Source organism: Aethalodelphis obliquidens, unplaced genomic scaffold (assembly GCF_003676395.1).
Source record: "Aethalodelphis obliquidens isolate GAN/ISIS:26980383/991018 unplaced genomic scaffold, ASM367639v1 scaffold71, whole genome shotgun sequence".
Classification (NCBI taxonomy): domain Eukaryota; kingdom Metazoa; phylum Chordata; class Mammalia; order Artiodactyla; family Delphinidae; genus Aethalodelphis; species Aethalodelphis obliquidens.
The window spans coordinates 2,626,332-2,636,897 of NW_020838015.1; the positions used below are offsets into that span (position 1 = coordinate 2,626,332).

Here is a 10,566-nt window from a genome sequence, read left to right on the forward strand (position 1 = left end):
GCACTGGTGACCATGCCAGGATAGTCACTGTGTCCGGGAGCTGCCTGTTGGTGACCTCCAGGGTGGCTATGAAGGTCTGCCGAAATGGCTTATGCTGAGAATTTCTAGTCCCTTTGCGTGGGACATGGACAGGGCCTCTGCCTCACACGCCTCCAGGGGGCGCCCGTCACATTGTCTTTCATGTGAAGTGTGCCCCCCTGGATGTGCCCCGTAACGCCCCCTCCTCCACCTTCCCACGAATTCATCATTACAACCCACAAGGCCCACGAATGCTTTGGGAACCAGCAGATTCTCTCTGAGGTACGTAACGAATGCCAAGTCCTAAGTCAAGGTCGGCTCTGGGCCAAAACAAAGACGCTCATGGGGACAAGTGGTGCATGCGGTTACCCTGGACTGGTCTCCGTGCAGCACAGAGTCCAGGAAGAAGGGGAAAGAAGCACCTTCATAAACACCAGGCCAGCCTCTGGGACCCCTTTTCGTGTTTTCCAGTGCTTAAGAAACACATGGAGTACTTAATCCACTGAGGGCAGACCAAGTTAGCAGGTTCGTTCACCCTTTGTGGAGAAAGCGACTTGACCCCTCTGAGTTTGTCTCCCCATCTAGAGTCATCTCTGAGGCCTCTTAGTACCCTAGCAGGCTGTGATCTGTGATTCTACGGGGAAGGAGTGAGACGACGCGTCTCAGTGAACACTGGGAAGTTAAAAGTACTGTACAAACTGAAAGCTTTTATGCGATTGTAACTGTTATGGCAACACAGAGCGCTCTGTGGAAACAGCCTCCACCTCGGTTTATGTCCTCCTGTAGGAGCCCTGACCCCACGCTCCATCACCCTGCCTCCCAGACTCCTAGCAGGATCTCTGTGTCCTTGGTTACTCCATGAAACCTATGTTGAAAGACTCTGCCTTTCTAGTGGTCTCTTCTTGACAGGGGAAGAGGGCACCCCAGACCCCTAGTTCATCCATATGCCCTAGGATGCCTCGGGCCACACCACAAGGGACCCATTCACCAGTTCATGCCCATTACTGCATTCTGTGTGGACTCTGATGGGTGTGTTGAGACAGGCAGGCCTTTTTGTTCCAAATGCCCTCGGTTAGGGGGCCTTTTCCAAGGTCCTGATTCTAAAATTATCTCTAGACTGCCTCCTTAGGATGCTCTTGGCTGCAGGTGACAGAAACCCCCAAGACAGGAAGAGCTCCAAGATGATACTTCAAGGCTCCTCTCCTCTCTAATCCTCTCAGCTCTGCCTTTCTGGGTATGTGTGTTCAGTTTCAGCCTCCAACTGGTCCCAAAAAGGCTGCTGAAGTTCCGGGCATCACATGCAGGTCCACAATCTCTAATAGCAAAGAACAGGCCCTTCCAGCCAGAAATGATATTCAAAATATTCAGCAACCAGTACAGCAGGGTATGGACCAGTGAGAAGAAACTCTAGCTATACTGGCATGGGCCTGCTGAACGTCAGTGTTTCCAAGGTTGCTTCTGTAAGAAGAAGGAGGGCCCCCACCAGAATTAGCTCATAGCTCATTGGCCGGCAGTGGATCACATGACCCCACCAGTTTCTGGGGTTTAGAATGGTAAAGATTTTGCCATGAATTGGGGATGGAATCCCCTTTCTTTTCTTTTTTTTTTTTTTGTGGCACGTGGGCCTCTCACTGTCGTGGCCTCTCCCGTTGCGGAGCGCAGGCTCAGTGGCCATGGCTCACGGGCCCAGCTGCTCCGCGGCATGTGGGATCTTCCCGGACCGGGGCACGAACCCGTGTCCCCTGCATCGGCAGGCGGACTCTCAACCACTGCGCCACCAGGGAAGCCCGGAATCTCCTTTCTTGAAGGTGGACATGTGAATTAGATTCAAGTTCCTTTAGCAGGTTGGAGGCTGGGGGAACCCATCAATCTCACCTGCTTCTCAGGCTCACACCTCCCCACCATCACCCCTCTGAAATCAGACTCCTTATGCCGGCCTCAGATCCACTGTTAAATCGACTTGAATATCTTGTGTGTGTGTTTTAACAAACTTTTTATTTTGAAAACACTGCAAACCTACAGATTTGAAATTGCAAGAATAGGGCCACAAACTCCCATATACACTTCACCCAGATTCACCCATTATTGACATTTTACCATATTTACTCTTTCTCTCTCTCTCTCCACACACACACACACACACACACACACACACACACACACTCAGTTGTTGTTACTTTGGTGGAATAATTTAGTCAGTGGCAGACATCTTTTTTTTTTTTTTGCTTTTTTTAAAAAACTTTTTATTTTATATTGGAGTATAGTTGATTAACAATGTTGTGACAGTTTCAGGTGTACAGCAAAGTGATTCAGTTACACATATACATGTATCCTTTTTTTTGTTGTTTGGCTGTGCTTGGTCTTTGTTGCGGCATGCAGGCTTCTCTTTAGTTGTGGCGCACAGGCTCAAGAGCACGTGGGCTCAGTAGTTGTGGCACGCAGGCTTAGTTTCCCTGCGGCATGTGGGATCTTAGTTCCCTGACCAGGGATCGAACCTGCGTCCCCTGCATTGGAAGATGGATTCTTAACCACTGCACCACCAGGGCAGTCCCCCATGTATCTATACTTTTTCAAATTCTTTTCCCATTTAGGTTGTTACATAACGTTGAGCAGAGTTCCCTATGCTATACAGTAGGTCCTTGTTGGTTATCCATTTAAAATATAGCAGTGTGGGGCTTCCCTGGTGGCACAGTGGTTAAGAATCCACCTGCCAATGCAGGGTACACGAGTTCAAGCCCTGGTCCGGGGAGATCCCACATGCTGCGGAGCAACTAAGCTCGTGCGCCACAACTACTGAGCCTGCGCCCTAGAGCCTGCGTGCTACAACTACTGATCCCGTGCGCCTAGAGCCCGTGCTCCACAACAAGAGAAGGCGCCGCAATGGAAAGCCCGCGCACGGCAACGAAGAGTAGCCCCCGCTCACCACAACTAGAGAAAGCCCGCTGCAGCAACGAAGACCCAATGCAGCCATAAATCAATCAATCAATCAATCTAAAAAAAAAATATATATATATATATATATACATATATATATATATAGCAGTGTGTACATGTCAATCCCAAACTCCCTATCTTCACTCCTAAATCTTGAGTGTGATTCTCCAAAGAACAAAGACATTTGCTTACATAATCACAGTACAATGATCACATTCAGGAAATTGAACATTAATGCAATACTATTATCTAACACAGAGCAGATCTTCACATTTCACCAGTTGTCCTGAAATTGTGCCCTTTAGTGATTGCTCTGCTCCAGGGTTTTATCCAGGATCACATATTATTTCTGGCCACCTGGTCACTTCACTCCCGTTCAGCCTGGACCAGCTCCTCAGCCTGACCTTTGTTGTTCCTGATACTGACAGTTTTGAAAAGTACAGCCCCTTTTTGCAAAATGTCACTCAGTTTGGGTTTGTTTGATGTTTTCTTATGGTTAGATTCAACTGAGCATCTTGGTTTTGCCCCTTTGCTGCTTTCTGCAACTGAAAAGTGCTTTAAGCTTTTATGAAAGTTATCTTTATGGTGTCCGCAAAGTATAAATATTATTCGGTTCAGTTAGGCCCATTTCATGGATGGACAGACTGAACACTTCTAAATGAGTCAATTTGGGAGAGCCTAGGATAAGGTTAATCGAAGAGGGCTTGTGACCAACCAGCAATTTCTGCTCAACTGTCTGCCTTTCTACCTCTCCCTTGCTCACACCCCGTCTCCCCTTCTCCTTGGGCTTAATTGATAGGTGAATTAATGAATGTTTGGCCAGGCGGGGCGGGGGGGCCAGGAGGCTGTTTAGAGCCTGCAGAGCTTGCTTTTTAGGTAAGGTGGGGATGAGTCTGCCAGCAGCCTTCCAGTGACAAGGGCATGATGGATTTCCCCCCATTCTTTTGATATCAGTGCTTTTGTTAGTTTGCATTTTATTCAGTGCCTTTTCTCTCGGCAACTCAAGGCCTTTTGCAGAGTCTTACGTAACGAAAAAGAATTCTGCAAGGTAGGCAGACCAGGCAAGGCCACAATACGTAAACCACATTCCTTATACACGCATGCAGCAGCCTTGCTGGGGCCCATCTGTGTTGGGGCAGCGACATTTGACATTTGTGGCACTTAGAGACCATAAGGGAGCAAAGACATAGGCAGAGGGGGATGCGGTTGCCTTTGCTAAGCTCCAAGGAGGCCCCTCTCCCTGTGCTTGGGTGACTGACTCTTAAATAAGAAAAGGGGGGACTTTAAGAGAGAGAGGTAAGGGAGGGAGGAATGATCAAAAGGAAGGAGTCAGTACACACAGGAAAAGGTGCTCAACAACCTTGGTCATCGGGAAATGTAAATTCAAACCACTCTGAGATCATAGTATACCCATCAGAATGACTAATACATCAGAACTAATACTAAGTACCGGTAAGGATGGGGAGCGACTGGAACTTCATAGGCTGCTGATTGGCTAGAATTTGGCACAGCCATTATGGAAAACTGAACGGTAACCACTAAACTGAACAGATTCTCACCCTATGACCCAGCAGTTTCCCTCCTGGGGAAATACCCACAGATGAGTACATACGTTCACTAAAAGACCTGCAAAATAACGTTCATCACACTATTCCATTAGCCCCGAACTAGGGACTCCCCAGATGTTCATCAGAAGTACAAAGGATAAATAAAGTGTGGTGCGTTTATGTTGTGGGATATTATGCAACAATGAAAAAGGACAACGTACTTCTTTGTATAATATATAGACACTCTCATATACAGAATGTGGAGTGAAAGAAGACAGATAATAAAGACCGAATTCTGCATAATTTTATCTACATAAAGTTTAAAACCAGGCTAAAGTAATCTGTGGGGGCAGAAATGAGAAGAGTGGTTACCTACTGACTGGGAGGCGTGAAGGGGCCATCTGGGGTGCTGGTAATGGTCTGTATCTTGACCTTGGTGCTGAAGAACACATGAGCTTACTCTGTAAGAATTCATTGAGCTGTACACTGATGACGTGATACTTCAAAAAAGTTTTATAATAAGGCAGGGAGGAGGAAGAGTTAGGGAAACAACAGACGTGTCTCTGTTGGCGAGCAGGTTGGATTCCACTAACTGTCCTTGAATCCATTTGCTCCTTTATCCAAAGGGACCACCACTCACTCCACCTGTTCGTGGCAGCAGAGGTAGTATACCTTTTTATTTCCTGGCACTTAGCCTTCCATCAAAGTTTGTGGGCCAAAATTTCATAAGCAGAGAAGCTTCTATTTAGAGCAAGGCTAAGGGCATTAGCGATTTATGACTTCATTCATTGATTCATTCATTCAGCCATCAAAGACACCATGAGTTATGTGATTCTGGAAGCCTTTGGCTAGAACTATTCATTTCTAGATGTCCTCTCATCAGCAACAGGACATTTCAACCCATCTGGGGAAAAAGTCAGAGGTGGGATGGGGACTTTAAAAACTGCCTTCTATCCCATGTTCCCTAGATTTCTGAATTGGGAGGCTAATTCCTGCCAGAGTGGAAGATGACAAGGTAGTGACAGCTTTGAAAGAGGGTGTACTAGTTTCCCAGGGCCCCCATAACAAAGTACTGCAAACCGGGTGGTGTCAACAACAGAAATGTCTTGTCCCATCGTTCTGGGGGCTAGAAGTCCAAGATCAAGGTGTGGGCAGGGTTGGTTCCTTCTGAGGGTGTGAGGGAGAATCTGTCGCAGGCCTCTCGCCTAGATTCTAGTGGTTTACTGGCCATCTTTGGCGTTCCTTGGTGTGTGTCTGTCTCCAAATTTCCCCTTTTTATAAGGACATCAGTCATACTGGACTAGGGCCCACTCTAATGACCTCATTTTAACGTGATTACCTCTGCAAACCTTATATCCTAATAAGGTCACGTTCTGAAGTACTGGGGGGTTAGGACTTCAACATACAAGCATATCTCGTTTATTGCACTTCGCTTTCTTGTACCTCACAGATACTGTGTTTTTTACAAATTGAAGGTTTGTAGCAACCCTCGGTTGAACAGTGCCATTTTTCCAATAGCGTTTGCTCACTTCGTTTCTCTGAGTCGCATTTTGGTAATTCTTGCAATGTTTCAAACTTTTTTTACTGTTATTGTATTCGTTATGGTGATCTGTGATCAGTGATCTTGGGTGTTACTATTGTCATTGTTTCGGGGTGCCACGAACCGCACCCATGTAAGATGGCGAACTTAATCGATAAATGTTGTGTGTGCGTTCTGATCGCTCCACTGCCTGGCCATTCCCCCATCTCTCCCCTTCTCCTTGGGCCTCCCTATTCCCAAGACACAACGATATCAAAATTAGGCCGATGAATAACCCTACAGTGGCTTCTAAATGTTCAAGTGAAAGGAAGGGTCGCATGTCTCTGACTTTAAATCAAAAGCTAGAAATGATGAACTTAGGAAGGCACGTCGAAAGCCAAGATAGGCGGGAAGCTAGGCCTCTTGCATGAAACAGTTAGCCAAGTTGTGAATACAAAGGCAAAGTTCCTGAAGGAAATCAAAAGTGCTACTCCAGGGAACACACAAATGATAACAAAGCAAACAACCTTATTGCTGATATGGAGAAAGTTCTAGTGGTCTGGATAGAAGATCAAACCAACCACAACATTGCCTTAAGACAAAGCCTAATCCAGAGCAAGGCCCTAACTCTCTTCAATTCTATGAAGGCTGAGAGGGGTGAGAAAGCTGCAGAAGAAAAGTGTGAAGCTAACAGAGGTTGGTTCATGAGACTGAAGGAGAGAAGCTGTCTCCAGAACATCAAAGTGCAAGGTGCAGCAACAAGGGCTGATGTAGGAGCTGCAGCAAGTTACCCAGAAGATCCAGCTAAGATCATTAATGAAAGTGTTTACACCAAACAACAGATCTTCAGTGTAGGCGAAACAGCCTTCTATTGGAAGAAGCTGCCATCTAGGACTCTCATAGCTAGAGAGGAGAAGTCAGTGCCTGGCTTCAGAGGACAGGGTGACTCTCTTGTTAGGAGCTGATGATGCAGCTGGTAACTTTAAGTTGAAGCCAATGCTCATTTACCGTTCCGAAAATCCTAGGAACCTGAAGAATTATGCTAAATCTACTCAGCCTCTGCTCTATAAATAGAACAACAAAGCCTGGATAATAGCACATCTGTTTACAACATGGTTTACTGAATATATGGAGCCCACGGTCGAGACCTACTGCTCAGAAAAAAAGATTTCTTTCAAAATATTACGGCTCATTGACAGTGTACCCAAATGCTCTGATGGAGATATGCGGTGAGATTCATGTTGTTTTCATGCCTGCTAACGTAACATCCATTCTGCGGCCCACGGATCGAGGAGTCATTTCGACTTTCAAGTCTTATTATTTTGGAAATACTTTTCAGAAGGCTATAGCTGCCACAGATAGTGATTCCTCTGATGGATCTGGGCAAAGCCAATTGAAGACCTTCTGGAAAGGATTCACCATTCTTGATGCCATTAAGAACTTTCGTGATTTGTGGGAAGAGGTCAAAATATCACATTAACAGGGATTTGGGAGAAGTTGATTCCAACCCTCTTGGATGACACTAGGGCGTTCAAGACTTCAGTGGAGGAAGGAACTGCAGATGTGGTGGAAATAGCAAGAGAACTAGAATTAGAAGTGGAGCCTGAAGATGTGTCTGAGTTGCTGCAATCTCATGATAAAACTGTAACGGATGAGGAGTTGCTTCTTATGGATGAACAAAGAAAGTGGTTTCTAGACATGGAAACTACTCCTGGCAGAGATGCTGTGAAGATTATTGAAATGACAACAAAGGATTTAGAATATTACATAAACTTAGTTGATAAAGAAGCGGCAGCGTTTGAGAGGATTGACTCCAGTTTTTGAAAGAAGTTCTACTGTGGGTAAAATGCTATCAAACAGCATTATATGCTACAGAGAAATCGTTTGTGAAAGGAGGAGTCGATTGACGTGGCAGACTTCATTGTCTCATTTTAAGAAATCGCCACGGACACCCCAACCTTCAGCTACTACCACCCTGCTCAGTCAGCAGCCGTCAGCATAGAGGCAAGACCCTCCACCAGCAAAAAGGTTACGACTCACAGGAGACTCAGATGACGGTTTGTGTTTTTTGAGCAATGACGTATTTTTACATTAAGATATGTACATTTTTAAAGACATAGTGCTATTGCACCACTTAACACATTATTGCCCGGGGGATTTTTGCAGAAACTAACGCCTGTGGCCGGCGATTTGTTCTGTAAGTGAATATTGAAACACCCACGTTTGAGTAAATATCAACAACATTTTTGCACTTAATGTATTTATTTGAAACTTTGAACATGTCTTACTAAAGCATTCTAATATTTCGTTAGAGTGTGATAGGCGGTATAGCAGGCACCTCTGTGCAGGGGAACAGAACATCTATTACAAATATGCCGTGTTTCACTGTGCTTTCCCCTGGAAGAGCAGACTCTAAACTTTCTGGCGGCATTTTTTATTTTAGTCCTGTGGGTATCATTTCCTCTAGAAGATATTCGTTTATTTTACCTGGTGGTCGACAGGGTGGGTCTTTGCAGGGGGCTCTTTCAGAAACGCCACAAGAAGGACCAGGTGCGGGACTACCACTACGTTCACCAGGATTGTCAGTTACCCATTCTCTAACAAAAATTGCTTGTAAGTCTTTTTATTCTGTGCACTAAGGCTACAGTAAATTTTTTTTTTTTTTTTTTTTTTTTGTGGTATACGGGCCTCTCACTGTTGTGGCCTCTCCCGTTGCGGAACACAGGCTCCAGACGCGCAGGCTCAGCAGCCATGGCTCACGGGCCCAGCCGCTCCGCGGCATGTGGGATCCTCCCGGACCGGGGCACGAACCCGTGTCCCCTGCATCGGCAGGCGGACTCTCAACCACTGCGCCACCAGGGAAGCCCAGGCTACAATAAATTTTAAGCGTATTGAATACACCACAATTAATCAAATAGAAACCCACTTTCTTATACCGTTTTCGAGTTTTCCAGAGGATATTGAAGTTTGCCAGATATTGATCAGATCGATCAGCTCCTTTCATATATTTGTCGTACTCTAATATACAAGTGGGCTTAGTTATCTGATGGCCAGTCCTCCTGTCTAACTTTCCTGTAGATGCTGTGGAGGAGTCATGAATAATGTCGCCATGCAGACTAACCTCTTGTCTTTCCATATAAGAAGAATCACTTCTCCCTTCTGTAAGAATGTCATTTCTCCCCTCTGTAGATTTTTAGCTTTCTCCTTTAATTGGTTTGGTAGATCACGACTCTCTCTTATAGTCCCACAAACTGTTTTATTTTTCAACAATATTTCAGATGTGGACACACTGTTGTAATTATTGTCTTGGTAAATATGGTGCCATGAACCAAGATAAGGTTGTAGGACCGATAATATTGTTTCTTGCAGTTTCTTTCCTTCACCCGTGTAAATCTCAAGGTTGCGTATATATCCGGTTTCACTTTCGCTAAGCACCCTGACCAAAATTCCATATCTTGTAAGTTTTCCGGGATTATAGGTTTTGAATCTGAGTCGTCCTCTCCACTTTATCTTTGCCTCCTCAAGTGATAGCCTTGTTTGGGTATATAGATCGGTTGAAATTTTGGTAGAAAATAATACAAAAGAGATTTAACTTTTGAAATTCTGTCTGCAGGAAGCGGAGCTTCTGAGTTACCGTTAAAGTGAAGAAATGTCATTATTTGTTTGAACCTTCTTCTCGTCATAATCTTTGGAAAGGTAGGTGTTTCAAGTAAGGGATCAGTCGGCCAATATTCTTTCCAGGGTGACTTTCTTATCCCATCAAAATTACTAATCCAAGAAACTTCTCCGTGTCACTATTGGTTACATCAGTCCATTTTAAAGCCTTATCATACTTTTTATATGATTTTTCATTGGGTTGGTGATACAAGTTTGTTTGAGAAGCGACCAACTTGAAAAAGCCGTTCCAAAAATTAATTCTGTTGTTTTACTAACACTTTGCAGGTTATTACATTCAATAGTTACACCTGACACACCTGTAAAGTCTTCTAATTTTCGTGAAATGTGAAGTCTTCGAATTTTCAATCCACTCTTCTGTAGAAGCAAAGGAGCATTCTCCAGCACCGTGAGTTTCATTTTCATTTTCCGTATCAGAATCAATCACTAAGGTTTTTTTGTCTTTGTTTGGTCTAACATTCACACTGTCTGAATCAGAACTATATTCTGAAGAACTGTCATCTTCTGAGATGCTAGTATATATGTTGCTCGGACAATCAGAGAAAGTATTGGTATCTGCATAAAATTCACCAGGAAATTTTTCTTCACTCCAAACTTCGCGACACGTCATTTTTGAAAATTTTACTGTAGTAAACTTGCATTTATAATATACACAAGGTTGGAACAAAAACCTAAAGGAGCAAAATGTGAATGATAGTGAGAATCATAAGTTGTATAATGGACCCTTGATCAGTCTTAAGCTCTAACAGCTTCGCATGGTGATGTTAATTGTATCACTCTCTAAAAACGTATTGATATGTCTCCGGTCAATAAGGTTCGGGTAGCAAAAGATGTATTAATACGTCTCCGGTCAATAGATTGTTAATTGACTAT

At 44.4% G+C, this 10,566-nt stretch overlaps 1 long non-coding RNA gene across 2 annotated transcripts in view; it reads left to right on the forward strand.

Moving 5' to 3' along the window:
* The window catches only part of LOC113611955 (uncharacterized), a 165,394-nt gene extending 155,316 nt beyond the window's left edge, over positions 1-10,078 (forward strand). For both annotated transcript variants that reach the window (XR_003429665.1, XR_003429664.1), the window contains 2 exons: positions 9,632-9,714; positions 9,961-10,078. This is a non-coding gene — a long non-coding RNA (uncharacterized LOC113611955). The remainder of the gene's footprint in view (positions 1-9,631; positions 9,715-9,960) is intronic.
* The last annotated feature ends 488 nt before the right edge of the window (positions 10,079-10,566 follow it).